This window comes from Pelobates fuscus, chromosome 2 (assembly GCF_036172605.1).
Source record: "Pelobates fuscus isolate aPelFus1 chromosome 2, aPelFus1.pri, whole genome shotgun sequence".
NCBI lineage: Eukaryota > Metazoa > Chordata > Amphibia > Anura > Pelobatidae > Pelobates > Pelobates fuscus.
In genome coordinates this window covers 213,402,833-213,424,797 of record NC_086318.1, presented here as the reverse complement: position 1 = coordinate 213,424,797, position 21,965 = coordinate 213,402,833, and positions in this window count along the sequence as shown.

Here is a 21,965-nt window from a genome sequence, read left to right as displayed (position 1 = left end):
CAGTAGAAAATAACGCATACCTCACAAACCTATACTTTACAAGTACAATTGCAACCCATGAATAGATAATTAATAGATTAATTAAACATAATCTTTAATCAATTAAAGTAATCGATCTCCCCTGGAAGAGCCATTATTCGGTAAAACGCTTGTCAGGACAGTTTAGTGCAGTGGGTGGCAGTTAGATAAGGGATGATGCTGCAGCAATATTCTATTCTTTAGACAAGCCACCACGCTGTGATTTTAGTATGCAATAATCTATTCACTATCTAGCAACGGTTGGCAATCAAGGTGAGGGGAAGGAGTCTGACTCTCTTCTATTTTTTTTTGGTGGGGGGTTTGGGCATTGGAGACTTTGGGGGTCTAGACTTTTCTATAGGGGTGCCCACGAAGACACTTAAGTAGATATTGTATATAGGTTTCTCCTATTGTTAGTGATACTCCCCTTCCTGTTCCCAGTTATTTAATTTCTGATTTTTCTAGCCAGTACTCCTGCCCTCTCCTTATTTTCAGCACTAATAGCTGTGATACTTTAATATACGTGTTTTAACATTTAATTGATTAAATGTTATGTATTAATTAATTAAATTATCTATTCATGGGATTCACTTGTACTTTGAAAGTATACGTTTGTGAGGTATAAGTTATTTTCTTCTTCCGATCCTTTCTTTCCCTTCGTTCCTTCATATCTCAATTAATGGTTACCACCCACACCTAACCAGCAACCTGACACACTATACCTGCTTATACAAAATTCAAAATTATGGCTTCTATCTATATGCTGATGATTCTCACACTTACCCCTCCTTGTCGTATTTCTATGTTTTATTTCTTTAGTCTGGTGCAGTACCTTAAAGTGGCACTACCTCTTACCCTATTCCCAGCTGGCCCTACCTTATAATTATGTTCTCTCTATTTAGTTTAGACTAGCTCCTTCTTGTTTGCCATTTCATTAATATTGTTTTAGGCCTGGTCTCTGAATCCTCTGTCACCCTCAGTGTTCAAGAGCATGTTACTATCCTGTGTTACGCTCAATGTTCCTGAGAAGGCTGCTCTCCTGTGCAGACCTGCCAGTGTTCCAGAACAAGCTTCTTTCCTGTCATACTTTACTTTTGACTCGGCTCTTACAGTAGCTCCACACATTCAGTCTGTCTCCAAATTCTGTAACTTATACTTTAAAAATATTGCACATATTCGCTCAACTCAAGATACAAGGTACTTGTTCATGGACTACATGTACTTGACTATTGCACCTCACTACTGATGTGCCTTCCAAATAAGTGCATTTATCGCTTTCAGACTGTAATGCATGCTGCCACCAGCCTCATCCTTCTGACTGACTGCTACTCCCACAATTATTACATTAACTTCCTGTAGAATTCAGGATCCAATTCAAACTACTAACATCTACCTGCAAAGCCCTCAACAACTCAATTTCCCTACTATATTTCCTCTTTACTCAACAAATACACCTATTCTCATTCCCCCCGCTCTGCCAGCGACAAACCCCTGACATCTGCTTGTTGTTGCATTTCATATTCACATCTGCCTACAGGATTTTTTAAGAGCTGCCATGTTCCTTTGGCATTTCCTACCCTGTGCCATCAGACTGTCCCTTAGCCTCCAGTCTTTTAAGAAGTCACTGAAAACACATATCTTTAGGAAAGTTTACCATCTTAATGGGTGTATCTCCTCTCATTAACGGTGCCCTCCTCAGTTCGGTGGCCTCCATAGCCATTTTACACAGGTATCTTATCCATCAATGCCTCCTTCCATCTTATGTGTCAATAACACTTACTCATGGATTGTAAATTAATTTGAGCAGGGCAAGATTATAGAAATATGGATAAACGAAATAACAAAGCTAGGTCTGGATACCAGAATACTCTAAGTTAGAAACAAATCGGGTCAGGATACCAGAAATACACAAAGTCAAATACACGCCAAGGTCAATATCAGATTATATAAAGAGTGAATTACTATAAGCACGTCCCAAATTATAGGTTAACGCATAATCTGATTGGACCACGCACCTAAATGATTAACAATGGGGTCGCCTAGATGACATGGTCACTTTAAAGGCGGGCATGGCGGCACTGCATTCAAACATATAAGAACATGCCGTTGAGGCTTACAATGTCCGAAGAAATGCATGGAAGCAGCTGCTGTTACTTTATTCGGCCCGGGTGAACCAGGAGGAAGAGTGTTTGCCGGTGTCAAGAGGTAAGCATAATCAATTTCCCTTCTCATGTCGCGAGGCTGCAAGGAACATTCAATCCAGCAACATGAGGAGGGTAGCCGCGCGCAGCCTCTAGTAGCATTTGGCTTGCGCGGCCCAACAAGGGGAGTATGTATGTTTGCTACAGGCTACTCCATTCTCCCTTGCTGAGATGTTTCAATCTTGATTATCTTAGCTAATCAAATGCTTCATAGGGAAGTTAGTGCGCATGCGTGGCATGTGAAGCATTTGATTGTATAACCAAGCCTAACTCTATTACTGCAGTGTTTTACATTGCAAAGTTAAAATGACAGGGTAAGTGCGTCGCCTGCCCCTCACTATGAATGGAAGGATCCATTTATGCCCAATTCTACAGAATGACTGCATGATACGAGAAGAAATTTCTTTATGTTTCAGGTGCAATCATTCACAAATCTTTGATGACAAAAATATTCACAGTGATTATGTTTCGAATGTACATTCAGTTGCAAAGCATTTTTATTTTTTTGGCAATAATATATATAACAAGGAGACACAAAATGTTTTCTTCTGGCATTCTGGTCACATACCTTGTTAAAATGCTCAATGAGGCATTCCTGTGCTTAATACAAGTGAGGATATACTTTAAAGTTCCAGGAATCAGGGAAGTGGTGATATTTTTTAATTGGCTTTTTTTTTTTTAATTATGAGACAGGGAATTGAATCATTTTAAAAAGTTTAAAAACAGAAAATGAAGCTTAAAAGAAAAGGCAAGTTTAATGCAGAATTCACAGTCTAATGGTATGAATAGCTGAAGAAAGTCTGTAGTATGTAGTATGGTCAAAGGTATGAAATGGTTAGTATCTACAGTGTCCCTTAAAATGTTTTTCACAATTCAAGTAGGAACTATGTTTGCTTTATAATGTGAACAAAAGGAGATAGCTATTAGAATTCTTAGGACATTATATTGCTTTATCATGATAATGGTTTACTTTTTCTTCTTCTGACAACTTTCATTTTTGCTCCTTGAGGTAGACAGATAAAACCGATTAAACCAGGGGTTCTCAACCCAGTCCTCAAGGACCCCCTACCAGTCCAGGATTTGGGGATTACCTGGGTGTGTCTAAGGTGTTTAGAAAAAGGGGAAAAAAGCACCTTAGACTCTTAGGTGTTTTTATTTTCTTTTTCTAAACACCTTAGACACACCCAGGTAATCCCTAAACCCTGGACTGATAGGGGGTCCTTGAAGACAAGGCCGAGAACCCCTGGATTAAACCAATCTATAGCTCCCTTGCAGGTCAGCAACTTGAAATCCATTAATACCAACAACAACAAAAAACAAAAAAACTTTTTAAAGTGAATCTATTTAGTATATCTCTAATATTTGTCCAAATTCAAGTTGCTTTCAAATGTAGAAAAATATACCAAAGATGACAATGTCAGTAAGAGTAAAAAATTAAAGAAACCGCAGAAGTAGCTAAAATAGTAAAAAAACAAAAAGTTAGCATTTAGTAATTATAAAATAAAAAAAAACAGAGTGACAAAGACAGACAAATCTAGAAGATTAGGCAGAAAGAGGCTAAGCACGTTATAAGAGCTTCCAAGTAACACACAGAAGATAAAATAGCTGTTGGGTGGTGGGTGGGGGCCCTACAGTAAAATAAGGGGGGAGGACACTAGGTCCCCCCCCCTGGCCCCCACCCCTGAGCGGCGGGTGGTGGCACTAAATTGGAATAGGGGGTACCTAATGTCCTCCCCCCTGGCCCCCACACCTGAGCAGCGGGTGGGGGCCCTAAATTGGAATAAGGGGGGGACCTAGTGTCCTCCTCCCTGGCCCCCACCCCTCAGCGGCGGGTGGGGGCCCTAAATACTAATAAGGGGGGAGACCTAAGGTCCTTCCCCCTGGCCCCCACCCCTGAGCGGCGGGTGATGGCCCTAAAAAAAAATTTGCCCCCCCAGGTGACTAGGGATCCCCAAACCCCTAGTCACCCCCTCCCCCAATAAAAATTATCCCCCTATCTTCCTCCCTCACCCTAAAAATAATGATGGGGGACCTTTAACTAAGTACCTGTAAAAAAAAACAAAAAAAAACTTACCATTCAATGTTTTCTTTCTTCTAAAATTTTCTTTTTTTAGACCCAAAAAAGGCCAAATAAACTCTCTGATTGGTGGATTAAGTAACCAATTACACAGCGTGGGAAAATTCCAAAGAACTTTCCCATGCTGTGTAAAATGACACAGAGCACTCTGATTGGTGGATTTCAAACCAACCAATCGAAGTGCTGTGACAGGTAGATGTAGAGACTTACCTGTCAGTCTCTTCATTTGCCTGTCAGAGCACTCTGATTGGATGGCTTAAACCCACCAATCAGAGTGCTCTGAGCCTAATTTCAGGGCGGGGCAAGGCTTTATAAGCCTTCCCCCGCCCTGCAGAACTCAGTCTGCGCGGAGCCCTCGCCGGGTGAAGATGGATTAATTTTTTTGCGCTTTTTTGGGGCTGAAAAAAGAAGATTTTAGAAGAAAGAAAATATTGAATGGTAAGTTTTATTTTTACAGGTATTTAGTTAAAGGTCCCCCCCCTCATTAGTTTGTAGGGTGAGGGGGTAGGTAGGAGGATAATTTTCTATTGGGGGGAGGGGGTGACTAGGGGTTTGGGGACCCCTAGTCACCTGGGGGTGCAACATTTTTTTTAGGGCCCCCACCCACCGCTCAGGGGTGGGGGCCAGGGGTGAGGACATTAGGTCCCCCCCGTATTAGTATTTAGGGCCCCCACCCACCACTCAGGGGTGGAGGCCAGGAGGGAGGACACTAGGTCCCCCCCCTTATTGTTGTTTAGGGCCCCCACCCACCGGTCAGGGATGGGGGCAAGGGGGGAGGGCATAAGCCCCCTCTTATTTAAGTTAAGGCCCCCACCCACCGCTCAGGGGTGGGGGCCAGGGGAGAGGACATTAGGTCCCCCCCCTTATTAGTATTTAGGGCCCACACCTGCCGCTCAGGGGTGGGGGCCAGGGGGGAGGACATTGGGTCCCCCCCTTATTAGTATTTAGGGACCCCACCCACCCCTCAGGGGTGGGTGCCAGGGGGGAGGACAATAGGTCCCCTCCCATCATTTTACTTTAGGGCCCCCACCTGCTGCTCAGGGTTTATTTTTTTAAACAGTGAGCAGTCACAGGCTGCTCACTGTTTACTAGACATGCCCCTACTTGCGGTATAGCGAGTAGGGGCAAAATTTACTAATGCTAACTAATTTTTATTTAGTATTAGTAAGTTTGTCTGAAAGACCAATTGAGGTATTTCAGCCTTTTGGTAGATAACTCCCTAATACCGTGGGAATTAGGGAGTCATCTACCAAGCGGCTGCAAGAGAAGTCCCGAGGTGCCGAAATTCCGAAATGTCGAAGTCCCGAAATTCCGAAGTGTCGAAGTGCCGACGAGCCGAAGTTGCCGAATTTCCGAAGTGTCCAAGTGCCGAAGTTCCGAAGTTGCCGAATTTCCGAAGTGTCGGAGTGTCAGAGTGCTGAAGTGCCATAGTTCCGAAGTGCTGAAGTGCTGAAGTTCCGAAGTTGCTGAAGTTCCGAAGTCTTGAAGTACCGAATTGCCGAAGTCCCGAATTGCGAAAATCCCGAATATCGGAATGCCGAATCGAACCGAAAATTTTCCCCATGCACATGCCTAGGGATCTGTACTTGGACCCATTCTCTTTAATATTGTTATTAGAGATATTGCAGAAGGTCCTGATGGTAAGGTATGTCTTTTTGCTGATGATACTAAGATATGTAACAGGGATGTTCCAGGAGGGATAAGCCAAATGGCAAATGATTTAGGTAAACTAGAAAAATGGTCAGAGTTGTGGCAACTGACATTTAACCCCTTAAGGACCAAACTTCTGGATTAAAAGGGAATCATGACATGTCACACATGTCATGTGTCCTTAAGGGGTTAATGTGGATAAGTGCAAGATAATGCATCTTGGACGTAAAAACCCAAGCGCAGAATACAGAATATTTGATAGAGTCCTAACCTCAACATCTGAGGAAAGGGATTTAGGGGTGATTATTTCTGATGACTTAAAGGTAGGCAGACAATGCAATAGAGCAGCAGGAAATGCTAGCAGAATGCTTGGTTGTATAGGGAGAGGTATTAGCAGTAGAAAGAGGGAAATGCTCATGCCATTGTACAGAACACTGGTGAGACCTCACTTGGAGTACTGTACACAGTACTGGAGACCGTATCTTCAGAAGGATATTGATACCTTAGAGAGAGTTCAGAGAAGGGCTACTAAACTGGTTTATGAATTGCAGGATAAAACGTACCAGGATAGGTTAAAGGATCTTAACATGTATAGCTTGGAGGTAAGACGAGACAGGGAGGATATGATAGAAACATTTAAATACAACAAGAGGACATAGTCTTAAATTAGAGGGACAAAGGTTTAAATAATATCAGGAAGTATTACTTTACTGAGAGGGTAGTGGGTGCATGGAATAGTCTTCCAGCTGAAGTGGTAGATGTTAACACAGTAAAGGAGTTTAAGCATGCGTGGGATAGGCATAAGGCTATCCTAACTATAAGATAAGGCCAGGGACTAATGAAAGTATTTAGAAAATTGGGCAGACTAGATGGGCCGAATGGTTCTTATCTGCCGTCACATTCTATGTTTCTATGTTACATGCCGACGAGCGCTAGGGGATGGCAGCTCCGCTTTTGCACCCTGCTCCCTCTTATGCTGTGCTGGTGCCTCTTCCTCCAAACTGCACACGTCACTCGCATGACCTTGATTCCATGTGGGCAGGGCCGGTGCAAGGATTTTTGGCGCCCTAGGCAAAATAAAAATTGCCGCCCCCCCCCGTCCCCAACCCCCACACCCACCCCCCGTATACCCGGCCCACGATGTGACATCACAAACCTTAAATTTAGAATTGACTTCAAATTCTCATTTTAGTGAATAACCCTGTAGCTTTTGGTTCAAGACACTGACAAATTGCACAAAAGGCCACAATGTAAAATAAAGTGTGAATTTAAATAGTTTAATACATTAACATTCTGAAAGTGCAATACAACATACAGTTAAGAGAAAAACACATGCCCACATTTATATTAAAGTGGCATACTTGCATAATATAAGTGCAACAATAGAAATGGTATGGTCATTCAAAGAACCCCAAACACATAGCAAAATAAATGCATAAATGCAGCATACAATTTAAGTGCTAAACAACTTTGTAAACAGCTTCAACAACTTTGTAAACAGCTTAAATACTTTCTAACAGTTATTCTATCTAAATAAATTTAACTTTTCTTGCTTTGGCATTCGCAAAGTCCTTCAGTAATGTTTCAAAGTCAATCTCCTGTGCCGTCCGATTCTCTATTGATATCATGGCAAGTCCCACAAGCCGTTCTTGGGACATTGAAGAACGAAGATATTTTTTTATAATTTTCAGCTTTGAAAAGCTTCGCTCACCTGTGGCAACAGTGATTGGCAAGGTCAACATAATTCGAAGTGCAATTGCCACATTTGGAGCAAATCCATTCCTCACTGCGTAGGCCAAAATATCAACAGGTGTCATCATAGGTTTTATAACAGGAGCCAACACAGCAAGTTCTTCACACAGTTGCCTTCCATCTACATCAGACTCCTTTGATTTTGCATCGGTTAAGACATTCTGCAATTCCATGCAGAATTGCAGGAGTTCTTCTTTTTGCACATCTTTTAGCTTGTGGATGTCGTACAAAAATTGAAAATGCGTGGAATGAAATTGCAGCTGTTCATATCTTTCATGTACAGATTTTATTGTTGTGTCTAATATTGCGAAGAAACATTCCACTTTAAATTTATTTTTAGGATCTAAGATGGGGTCATCTGGAGCCTCATACAAAAACAACCTTTTTTTTTTCCTCGTCTGATGCACTTGAGGCGGGAACACTGGGTCTATTTCCATTTCCACTGCTAGCTCTCCTGCTTCTTTAAGTAAATCCTCAAAACCATTATCTGTCCGATAAGATTGAAAAATTGTCTTGATGGATTCCAAAAGTTCCACAACATCTGGCAGGTAAATTGACGGGCTTTGAAGAACTTTGCTGACAGAATTAATTCGACTTAGTATGTTAAACCAAAGGATGATAAAACACAAGAATTTAAACTTGTTTAACTCTTTTGCCAAGGATGAAGCCTCGATTCTTGCAAGAGCAGCAAACTTCATATCACCTCCGATTTCAATTAAGGTGTCATACACTTCTCCAACATGGAACCTAAATGGCCGAATAGCATCAATTCTGCTTGACCATCTAGTATCGGATAGCGGCTTAACTGTCAGCTTACTCACATGCTTTTTTAGAACATCCCATCGATTTGTTGAACCTGATAAAAACACATATATTTTCTGAAGAATGCCAAAAATGTACTGGCATCCCTACAGCACATAGCAGCATCATTTACTACAAGATTTAGGGAATGAGCACTGCAGGGGACATAGAAAGCACGTGAGTTCAGGTCCATGATTATTTTTTGGACTCCTGAGTGCTTTCCCTTCATGTTGGAGCCATTATCATACCCTTGACCTCTCATATCACTGAGAGGTATCTTCAGCATTTCAAGCTCATTCAAAATTGCCTCTGTTAATCCTTCTCCAGATGAGTTGTGAACTGGCAGGAAACCAAGAAATCTCTCCTCAATGTGTATTTCTGGATTTGCAGTTGGCGAGTCTCCTTGCTTAACAGATACAAACCTGAAAACCATAGTCATCTGTTCAACAAGAGTGATGTCAGGGGTGCAGTCAAGTATAATGGAATAGCACTTGGCATCCTTAAGCAACCGTAGAATGCGTCTCCGTATTTCTTTTGAAATTAAACCAATTAGTTCATTTTGGATGTCTTTTCCTAAATAATGCTGATGAATTTCTGAATTCTGTATCTTTTTCAAGTGGCTTTGCATCACAGTATCAAATGTTGCCAACATTTCTACAAGTTTCAAGTAATTTCCATTATTTTCAGAGTACAACGTGTCACTGCTGCCCCTGAAGGCCAAGCACTGCTTCCCAAGATACTGAACAATGGCTACAAGCCGCTGTAGAACATTCTGCCAGTGCTGCGTTTCAGTTGCCAATAATCTTTGGTATGAATGGTTAATAGTACTTCCTGACCCAAGCCTTGTTAACAGTTCTGTCCAGTCTCCCATAGCAGTGAGGTGAGATGGAGACACTTCATGTGTAGCCAGACACTGGGACAAATTTTTCCAATCATTGTAGCCTCCCGTTGTCAGGCTCATTTTCGTAGTTGTAAAGAGTTTACAACAAAAGCAAAATATTTTGTCCAGTCTAGGAGAATAACTAAGCCACTTTCTAACATGCACTTCACCATTTCCAAGGCGCCGTCTATAGTGGGTTGATGTAAACCGTCTCTTGGATGCATCTTTAGGAAATGCAAAGTGCTCTTTTGGCTTTGCCGGACCCTTCATAACGATGGTTTCTTTTAGTGAGCTAGTAAGCATATCAGGCCAGTCAGCTGGATCAAAGAAGTCTACCAGCGTGCTTTTTCCATTTTCATCTTCTGATGATGATGCTGATTTCTGTGAACTCTCTTCTTCGGTGTTTGTATCACTTTCTATGCCCAAAGATTGTTCGCCCACAGTTGAAGTAGAAGGGTGTGGTTCAACATCTACAGCTTCACGATGCTCTTTAGTTTTGCACTCCATCTCGCTTACAGCTTTTAGTACTGGATCAGGTTTAAAGAACCTATTTAATGATCCAGCCATCTTAGAAGTCTTCTTCTTGGAGCCTTCTTTTCTTTCGAAAAGCAGCACCAGACAATTTCTTTCATGGTGCAGATATCTTGTTCAATTATCAAAATAACTATTGTAGAATAAATGTACATCAAAAATTATTAATATTCAATTAATATTCTCTTTGATGATCATTAAACCACAATAATACCTGAAAATCATTTAGAAATCTACTGTACATATGTGCGCACGTGTGTGTGTGAGTGTGAAAGACGCAAAAATATATGTGTATGTAAGACTATGGCTAAGTTTTGCATGTATGAGAGCAGTTGATGTAAACATGAAGAATTAAAAATGGAGAGGGCAAGTGAGAGCTAGCACCCCCCATGCACAGACACACAATCATACAGCGTCACAACATAATTACACAATTACACACAGTCACAAACATTCACCTACAGTCATACATGGTCAGTCACATTACAAAGCCACATACAAAGTAATTCAATCTTCTATCTGGGTCCATGCAACAAAATGTAATGGGGAGTTACTCTGTGTACCCCCTCCTTCTCATCACGCAGGTTGAACTATTCCTATCGCCCCTTGTTGGCACGCTACTGAAGTGACAATGTTTCAGCCTCAAAATACAGATTAGGGAACAGTGCACAAAATAAATCCAGTTTTAAATTGTATGAAGCTACTTAAAATCACCTCTACTAGCAACAAAAAAAAAAAAAATTGGGATTCAGTTACACAATATGGCGATATCCACTATGTTACAGTTCCCCAATATCCCCATTTCTCCTCTCCTGCCCTTCCCCACCCCCCTTCATTTGGCTACTGTTACGTTCACTTTGATTCCCAAAAATTCACACTTTTATAAATGAACCTGATAAAACATAGTTCAAATTGTACATTTCATTAAAGAGACATTTTTTTATGAACCATTACCACTACATAGCATAGTGGTCTGACACCGCCCCCCATGTAAGTAGTCAAACCGTATTAGAGCAGTTTGACTTCTTACCTTACACTTTTCGTGTTATAAGAACATGGAAGTCCCTCTAGTGGCTGTCTGACAGACAGCCACTAGAGGATGACTTAACCCCTTAAGGACCAAACTTCTGGAATAAAAGGGAATCATGACATGTCACACATGCCATGTGTCCTTAAGGGGTTAAAGGGAATCTCCAGTGCCAGGAAAACAATCAGTTTTCCTGGCACTGCAGGATTCCTCTCCCTCCCACCCCACAAGCCCCAGTTGCTGAAGGGGTGAAAACCCCTTCAGTGACTTACCAGAGGCAGCGACATGTTCCAGGTCGCTGCCTGCTCCTTCCCCGCTGCTCCACCTTCTGCCTCCGTCGGCCGGTGGGCAAGACTGATCCAGCCCGCCGCCCGAGGAGACCTAACGCGCATGCGCGGCAATGCCGCGCATGCGCATTAGCGCACCCCATAGGAAGCATTGAAAACGATTTTCAATGCTTTTCTATGGGGATTTGAGCGACGCTGGAGGTCCTCACACAGCTTGAGGACGTCCAGCGATGCTCTAACACAGATAATCTGTGTTATAGAGCAGGAAGTGCCCTCTAATAGGCAGCCACTAGGGGAGGACTTAACCCTGCAAGGTAATTATTGCAGTTTATAAAAAACTGCAATAATTACAGTTGCAGGGTTAAGGGTAGTGGGAGTTGGCACCCAGACCACTCCAATGGGAAGATGTGGTCTGGGTGCCTGGAGTGACCCTTTAACCCTGCAAGGTAATTATTGCAGTTTATGAAAAGTGCAATAATTACACTTGCAGGGTTAAGGGTAGTGGGAGTTGGCACAAGTGGTCTGGGTGCCTGGAGTGTCCCTTTAAGCTCCTCCATGCAGGGCATGGAGACGCTTAAAGGGACACTATAGTCACCCAGTCTACTTAAGCTCAATGAAGTGGTCTGGTTGCCATGTCCCTCAGGTTTTAACCCTTCAGATTATTGGGGTTAAAGGACCACTCTAGGCACCCAGACCACTTCAGATTAATGAAGTGGTCTGGGTGCCAGGTCCAGCTAGGGTTAACCCATTTTTTTTTAATAAACATAGCAGTTTCAGATAAACTGCTATGTTTATAAATGGGTTAAGCCTTCCCCCAAAGCCTCTAGCGGCTGTCTCATTGACAGCCGCTAGAGGCGCTTGCGTGATTCTCTCTGTGAAAATCACAGTGAGAGCATGCAAGCGTCCATAGGAAAGCATTGATAATGCTTTCCTATGCGACCGGCTGAATGCGCGCGCAGCTCTTGCCGCGCGCGCGCATTCAGCCGACGGAGCGGAACAGAGGAGGATCGGAGGCAGAGATCTCCCCGCCCAGCGCTGGAAAAAGGTAAGTTTTACCCCTTTTCCCCTTTCCAGAGCCGGGCGGGAGGGGGACCCTGAGGGTGGGGGCACCCTCAGGGCACTATAGTGCCAGGAAAACGAGTATGTTTTCCTGGCACTATAGTGGTCCTTTAAGTCTTCCGGACAGCCACACTAGAAGTGCATCTGCGACACTGGAGGCATATAATGTCCATAGGAAAGCATTGAGAAATGCTTTCCTATGGACACATTGAAGGCCTGCGCGGCACTTGCCGCGCATGTGCATTCGGCTCCGCTGTTGGACAGGGGAGCAGACGCCAGCAGGAGAAGAGCTGGAATAATCACTTCAGCGCCACGGGAGGGGGACCCTGAGGGTGGGGGCACCCTCAGGGCACTATAGTGTCAGGAAAACCGCTTTCGTTTCCTGACACTATAGTGAACCTTTAAACACCAGTACTGCACACAGTGTCTTTACTCTGTTTACCTTTTAAAGGACCACTCTAGTGCCAGGAAAACATACTAGTTTTCCTGGCACTAGAGTGCCCTGAGGATGCCCCCACCCTCAGGGTCCCCCTCCCGCCCGGCTCTGGAAAGGGGAAAAGGGGTAAAACTTACCTTTTTCCAGCGCTGGGCGGGGAGATCTCTGCCTCCGATCCTCCTCTGTTCCGCTCCGTCGGCTGAATGCGCGCGCGCGGCAAGAGCTGCGCGCGCATTCAGCCGGTTGCATAGGAAAGCATTTACAATGCTTTCCTATGGACGCTTGCGTGCTCTCACTGTGATTTTCACAGTGAGAATCACGCAAGCGCCTCTAGCGGCTGTCAATGAGACAGCCGCTAGAGGCTTTGGGGGAAGGCTTAACCCATTTATAAACATAGCAGTTTCTCTGAAACTGCTATGCTTATAAAAAAAATGGGTTAACCCTAGCTGGACCTAGCACCCAGACCACTTCATTAAGCTGAAGTGGTCTGGGTGCCTAGAGTGGTCCTTTAAAAGCCTGCAGCGACAGGCTATAGACACCAGAACCACTACAGTAAACTGTAACTATAGTGTCATTTTAATGTGAGGCAAATAAATTAGTACTTATGTAATATCATCACTATTCACTAAATAATAAAAAATATTAGATTTCCTACTTACCACACCAGATGATGATGGTCTCTGGCTGCAGGGGAAGCAGTTTCCAGCTACAACAGGAGTAGGCCACTGCAAGCAGCAGCCACTTGAAGCAGACACCACCTTCCTTCTTGAAAATCCCCCTCGCTGTGCTCAAGGCAAGGGGGTAAAGGTCACTTCCGGTTCCGGCCGCCCTCCACTGCCTCCAGGCTCCAGCAGCAGTCCAGCTCCGCCTCCAGGCTCCAAATGGAACAGTGAGTGGAGTGCCTGTGCCGCCCGTGCCCGTGCGCGCCCACCCACCTTCACTGTTGCGGCGTGGGTGGGCGGTCTCATGGGGGCGGTCGCATCTCTCTGCGGCCGCCCTCCAGCCAGGCTCCAGCAGCTCCGAGCGGAGCGAGCGGGTGGGCGGTCTCATGGGGGCGGTCGCGTCTCTCTGCGGCCGCCCTCCAGCAGCTCCGAGCGGAGCGAGCCTCCCCTCCATGATCTCCATATGAGAAGTGCCGCCGGCGGGCCGGCCGGCGGCCAATTGCCAATTCCTTCCTGGTGCAAGACGCCGGCGCCCCCTGGTAAGTTGCGCCCTAGGCGGCCGCCTAGGTCGCCTTACAGGTGGCGCCGGCCCTGCATGTGGGATCTAGGACCTCATCATCCTCCACATCATCTTCCACCCACTCCTCAACCCTGCCCTCCTTGCCAGTGTTCCATCAAATTTCCCTACCCCATTAGATTTCCCTACCCTCGTAACTTCCTGTGACGCGGCCGCACCGGATGTGACGTTCGCCAATAGAGGAGGAGGTATGCCGCGTCACGCAGCTGCAGAAGGACAGGGTAGGGAAATTTCACAGCTACAGCTGGGGAGAAGGGGCCACCTAATTCGCATGCGCCTAACCTGTCAGCTATACACCGGCCGACATTGCGCATTTGCAGGGAGCCTCACCAGGGGTCAGAAGGGGTGTAAGGTAGGGAAAAATTACACATGCGGCTAACTACTCCCGTCGTCGGAATACACCACGCGTGCGCACAAACGGACAGGGAGATCTCTTATACCGAACGTCCATCCGATCTCCCTGCCCCACACTGCGCACGCACAGACCCCGCTATCACAGCCTGACATACGGACACATGCGCGGTGTCTGATCTGGGTGCTCTCTGCGCAGTAAATTGGGGGGTCTGCGCTGTATATTGGGGGGTCTGTGCAGTATATTGGGAGTCTGTGCTGTTTATTGTCGGGTCTGCGCAGTATATGGGGGCTGTCTGCGCAGTATATGGGGGACTGTCTGCGCAGTATATTGGGGGGGGTCTGCGCATTATATGTGGGGGTCTGCGCATTATATGTGGGGGGTCTGTGCTGTATATTGGGGGGTCTGTGCAGTATATTGGAGGTCTGCGCATTATATTGGGGTGCTCTCTGCACAGTATATGGGGGGCTCTCTGTGCAGTATATTGGGGGGTCTGCGCTTTATATTGGGGGCTCTCTGCACAGTATATGGGGGTGTCTGCACAGTATATGGGGGGTGTCTGCACAGTATATTGGGGGTCTGTGCTGTATATTGGGGTGGTCTGTGCATTAGATATGGGGAGGCTGTGCGTTAGATGTTGGGGGGCAGAGTATTGGATGGGGGGCTGTGCGTTAGATGGGGGACAGTGTTTTACATGGGGGGCTGTGCGTTAGTTGTGGGGACGCAGTGTATTAGATGGAGGGGCTGTGCGTTAGATGTGGGGATGCAGTGTATTAGATGGAGGGGCTGTGCGTTACATGTGGGGGGACATTGTATTATATTTGGGGGCTGTGCGTTAGGTGGGGAGCTGTGCAGTATGTGTGGCCTGTGTGTTAGATGTGTACAACCCTAGTTTCACAAAAAAATATTTATTTCCTAGATATCCTTTTTGCTTTTTGCTATGAAACCGCAGCCATTTAGTCACTCGCTAGAGAAGGATGAGAAACTGCACCCCAGCCAGAGGGACTGCCCCACATCTGCAACCAAATCCGTGGGTCACTGAATTCTGTAATTTCTATCTCTTTGTCCATTCTGTATGTATGGTACTCCCAATTCTTATATTTAATCCGGTGTGTCTCCCACATTCTTTGTGTCTGTCTCCTGTATGTATGTGGCACGCAAGTCTGCATGCACTGTGTATGTTATGCCAGTTACTCTAACCAGTTTTGTATTTGTTTTTGTGTGTGTCACAACTCTGACAAGCATGTTCTCCTATGGGACACGAAGTACATGAAGTGGAATGAAGAAGCCAATGTTTGAGGCCCGCATCCAGGGTGGAGTATTGAATTTATAAGTAATGAAGTGGCATCTGACATGTGACAAGCTGCTCCTGTTTGCACAGCAACTTCAACATTGTGTACTGTGATCAGAGGTAGGTAACCTTAGGCAGTCCAGATGCTGTGAATTACATCTCCCATAATGCTGGCAAAGCATTATGGGAGGTGTAGTCCAAAACATCTGGAATATCGAATGCGTATGAATGAAAAGTATGGTGTGTATGAATGGTCAGTAACAAGGGTTGAAGCCTTGACGTGGCGTTACTGCTCACATGTGTATCCATGTGCCAATTCAACCAATGTGAGTCACCGTAATCCTTTTGAGGTAACCATAAATACTGTGACTATGGAGAATTAAACGCCCGTATCACCCAAACACTGCTTACACTGTGACCGCATCACCTAAACACTGCTCACACTGTGACCGTATCTCCTGAACACTGTTTAGGCCCTGGGGAGATAGCGCAGCTAAGCGGACAAGGGCACATGTAGGAGTGTGGGGATAGATGCAGGGGAGGGTCTTTGATAGTGGGTGTATTGTGTGGGTGGGGGTTAGGGCTATGTGAGCTAGCAGGGGGGAGGTCTTACCTCAGTGCCACTTGGGATTCGGGCCAGTGAACAGCTTCCCGCCCGCCCACCCCGAGTAGGTTTAGTTAGTCACAGCAAGTCGGGGGTATGTCCTTGCCAATTAAGTGTGGTTATGTTAAGGATGGAATAAGTTCCTCATGTTTACAGGTCTCAGCCTCCCCTGCTTCAAAAGGTTTAACTTTAGGTTGCCTGAGGTCTCGTGCCCATCGAGCGTGGATAAGGTTGGCTGATGGCAGGCATTGGAATATGTTTTTTATGACGGGGGGGGGGAGGTGAGAGGCAGTGGTGTTTAGGAGCCACTGCAGGTTTTTATTGGCAAGTACGGGGGGTTCTCTATATAGCACTGTATGTTGAGTTGTTATTTATATATATATGTTATTTATGTTTTGTTGCTAACAATTTCGTTACAGAAAGAAGAGTTTAATATATGGAGTTATGGGTGTGTTATACAGTAATTTATTTATGTTTTAATAAATGCTGTGGCCTGTTCATCCATACCACGTTGTCTGTCGTTATTGGGGGGAGGTTGAATGGGGTTTAATTATGTTTATGCTGCATCGTAATTCCCCACTACGTACATACAATACTGTGACCGTATCACCTAAACACTGCTTACACTGCGATCGTATCACCTAAACACTGCTTACACTGCGATCGTATCACCTAAACACTGCTTACACTGCGATCGTATCACCTAAACACTGCTTACACTGCGATCGTATCACCTAAACACTGCTTACACTGCGATCGTATCACCTAAACACTGCTTACGCTGTGACCGTATCTCCTAAACATTGCCTTATACTTTGACCGTATCACATAGACATTGCCTTATACTGTGACCGTATCACATAAACATTGCCTTATACTGTGACCGTATCGCCTATACACTGCTTACACTGTGACCGTGCCATCTATATACTGCTTACACTGTGACCGTATCACCTAAACATTGCTTACACTGTGACCGTGCCACCTACACACTGCTTACACTGTGAATGTTGTTATTTTTTTCAAGTTAGTTTTAGTGTTTGCAGTTTCGTTAAGTTGTTAACCACTATCCTCAATCTTCTGTTCTGAGTTTTCTTAGATTTGTGGGAAAAACAAGGTGATCCTCTCAATTTTACACTCCTTTACTGGTTCCAGTGCCAGAAAAAAAAAAACAACCACCATTAACCTCGACCTGCTCAAACAGAAAATATTATCTTCTTCTACAGAAAACTTCCATATGAAAGCTTCGGAACACATGCTGCAGACATGACGTAACCTTCATCTTCCAGTGATTAAGAATCCTGGACGGCCCAGATAGAGAGAGACTATTATATTATAAAGATACTGCCTTCCTAATGCCATGCAGCCTTTCTGTACAGGTGATTGAGCTTTCTCCATGTTGGATACGACACTCTGCTCTTTTTAGCCAGTTTTCGCATTGACTTTTATATTTTTTTCACTATACATATAACGTGTAAACTGTATATTAACTTTGAAGAAATAAAGTATATTGCTGACACCTTGACATGCTATTTGTGTTACTTAGCTATAAATAATAACAGCACTTGCTGTGTCCCATTGTATGACATCACTGCAATTCTACAGCAGGGTTATGAGATGGTGGATTTCAGAGGAGAAAACACACACAAAAAACAAAGACCTCAGGTTCTATTGTTGAACACAGATTGGAGTGCCTTTTTGGCATTATAGATGTTTTGGGAACTTATATAAATTTAGAAATGGGGTAAAGACTCTTTGTTTTAAAGGAAACCTATGGTGCTAGGAATATCAAACTGTATTTCTAACACCCTCTTCACCCTTTTTGTCAGTTACCTGATTGTTAGGTCAGGCTCCGCCAACATCAGGTCCCTCCTGCTCACACATTTGGGCTTCCACATCCGAAAGCATTAACTCAAGGCTTTTCTATAGCGTTTTTAAACACACTGGTTGTCCTCATGCAAAGCGTGAGGATGTCCAGTGTCATTTCACGTAGTTGGTCTCCGCTAAGGACCTGAAGCGCCTCTAGTGCCTGTCTTGTAGACAGCCAATAGAGGATGAGATAACCTTGCAAGGTAATTATTGCAGTTCCTCAGAAACTGCAATATTTCACATTGCAAGGTTAAGGGGACATAGGCACTGCACCCAAACCACTTCAACGAGATGAAGTGGTCTTGGTGCCTATAGTGTCCCTTTAAAGAGCAACTTCTTACTCTGCTTATTGCTATCTTTTGAAAGTCATCACAGTTATAAGCAAAACTTTCCATAGGCACAGTGACAAGAGGACCTATGTGCACCATAAATTATCATAGTTTGATACAAAGCCATATTTCCGAACAGTCCTGGATTGTTTGATAGAGTACCAGTTTGGGGTTGCTCTCCATTGTACAATTTCCATGTTGAGGATTAGAGGCGTAGAATAGAAAGAATGATAGAGCGCTTTCAATTTTGACTTAAAGCATCCCTGCGACGCCCACAAATTAAGAGCAAACAGGAACAACTTTATCTTAAGTATTTTTCCTACTTTTGACAAAAGACAGCGCTAATGCATGCACTTGAGTAGAGCGCTTGGTTCCTGGCAGATTAACGCTCCAGGAGCTGAAGAGGAGCTTGAGAAAGAAGATGCATACAAAGGACATTTAAGTCAAGTAAAAACTACCTTCACCTGCCCTTCATGGCCACTGGAATACAAGTTGAACAGTGACCATCTGGGGTCTTTGCACAACATTCAAAATACATAAATAAAATATAAAAATATTAAGTGCTTTAGGGTTCAGTCATAATCTCAGAATTGGGTCTAATGCAACAGAGGGTTCCATTTCGTGAACCTGTTGAATTCATGCTGAGCCGCCAGTCATAGATGATGCACAACTATCCTCTTGTTAAACAGAATGATGGTCTCAATCCCATACTGGGACACCAGATCTAAAATACAGAAAATGCACTTAGCGCATAATGCTTTAAACTGCCTCCCTAATCAAACTGAAACTTGATTTGGAATTGACAAAACAGTCTCACATATAATGATTTAAACCTGATCAAACTGGGGCACTATATCTGGAACACTTTATTACCCCCCACCTGATTAAAGTGGCATAGAGTATATAACCCTTGATTTCACCTTTGATGGATCTCGATAAGTATAAGCAGTTTTTATGATACAGTCACAGTCTAAGCAGTGTTTCAGAGATACGGTCACAGTATAAGCAGTGTTTAGATGGTACGGTCACAGTATAAGCAGTGTTTAGATGGTACGGTCACAGTGTAAGCAGTGTTTAGGAGATATGGTCACAGTGTAAGCAGTGTATAGATGGTACGGTCACAGTGTAAGCAGTGTTTAGGAGATACGGTCACAGTATAGGCAGTGTTTAGGATATACGGTCACAGTATGAACATTGTATAGGAGATACGGTCACAGTATAAGCAGTGTTTAGGTGATACAGGCCTTTAATTCTCCATAGTCACGGTATTTATGGTTACCTCATAAGTATTACAGTCACTCACATTGGTTGAAATGGCACATGTATACACATGTGAGCAGTAACGCCACGTCAAGGCTTCAACCCTTGTTACTGACCATTCATACACACCATACTTTTCATTCATGCGCATTCGATATTCCAGATGTTTTGGACTACACCTTCCATAATGCTTTGCCAGCATTATGGGAGGTGTAATTCACAGCATCTGGACTGCCCAAGGTTACCTACATCTGAACTAGGCCGTGATCACAGTACACAATGTTGAAGTCGCTGCGCAGACAGGAGCAGTGCCACGTGCCAGATGCCACTTCAGTACTTATGAATTCAATACTCCACCCTGAAGGCAAGTCTCAAGAATGGGCTTCTTCATTCCTCTTCATGTACTTTGTGTCCCATAGGAGAACATGCTTGTCAGAGTTGTGACACACACAAAAACAAACAAAAAAAAACTGGTTAGAGTAAATGGCATAACAGACACAGTGCATGCAGACTTGCGTGCCACATACATACAGCAGACAGACACAAAGATTGTGGGAGACACACCGGATTAAATATAAGAATTGGGAGTACTATACATATAGAATGGACAAAGCGAGCGAGATTACAGAATTCGTTGACCGACGGATTTGGTTGCAGATGTGGGGCAGTCCCTCTGGCTGGGGTGCAGTTTCTCATCCTTCTCTGGTGAGTGACTAGATGACTGCGGTTTCGTAGCAAAAAAGCATGCCATGGCATATGATATCTAGGAAATAAATATTTTTTGTGAAACTAGGGTTGTACACATCTAACACACAGGCCACACGTACTCCACAGCTCCCCATCTAACGCACATCCCCCAAATATAATACACTGCCCCCCACATGTAATGCACTGCCCCCAGCATCTAACGCACAGCCCCCATCTAATACACTGCCCCCCACATCTAACACACAGACCACCCCTATATAGTTCACAGCCCCCCCAATTTACAGCGCAGACCCCCCAATATATTGCACAGACAGCCCCCCTATATACTGTGTAGGCCCCCCCAATATACTGCGCAGACACCCCCAATATACAGCGCAGACACCCCCATATACTGCGCAGAGAGCCCCCCAGTATAATGCGCAGATCCCCCAATATACTGCGCAGACCCACCAATATACAGAGCAGACCCACCAATATAATGCGCAGACAGCCCCCCAATATAATGTGCAGACCCCCCAATATACAGCATAGACCCCCATATACTGCGAAGACCCCCCCAATATACTGCGCAGACCCCACATGGCTGAGAGTGTTGGGAGCAAGGAGAGACTTACCTTGTAGATGACAGTCAGGATGCTCCAGATGATCAGACACCGCACGTGCGCAATGAGGAATAGGGAGATTTAACAGTGAAAGTGTCCATTCGATCTCCCTACCCCCACACTGCGCATATGCGGTATCCGTATGTCAGGCTGTGATAGCTAGGTCTGCGCGTGCGCAATGTGGGGCAGGGAGATCGGATGGATGTTCGGTATAAGAGATCTCCCTGCCCGTTTGTGCGCACGTGTGGTATATCCCGATGACAGGAGTAGTTAGCTGCGCTTGCGCACTGGCCCGTAATTTTTCCCTACCTTACACCATCTCTGACCCCTGGTGAGGCTCCCTGCACCTGCAATGTCGGCCGGTGTATAGCTGACAGATTAGGCGCATGCGCATTAGGTGGCCCCTTCTCCCCAGCTCTAGCTGTGAAATTTCCCTACCCAGTCCTTCTGTGACTGCGCGGCGCGGAACCCCTCCTCCTCCATTGGCGAACGTCACGTCCGGTGCGGCCACGTCACAGGAAGTAACGAGGGTAGGGAAATCTAACGGGGTAGGGACATTTGATAGAACACCGGTATGCACACTGCAAAAAAAAGTTGGCACCTGTGTTTTTCCAGCATGTAAAGTCTGCAACGGACTATGGAAATTGTTTTAGAATTGTATCCAGGCAACATTTTTCCCTATAAACTGACCTCTCAGTTTGACTTGTGAGGGTATTGCCCCAGAATTACAATATTGTTGAAGTACCTCTTAGCTATTGATCACTGGTTTAAATATAGCAGCTTGTTATCTGGTAGTTTCTAGTGTAGAAAATATCAATCTGTTTTCTATCACTAAGATCTGTGTAACAAGTGTTGTAGGTGTGAAACAATATTACAAGTGACCGATGTAGTAAATTCGAATCAAAGTTACGCTTCGATTTGACTCTCAGATATGAAGTAAACACCCCAAATATACTATTTAGCACCAACATTTTTTTACTTTTTAAAACACC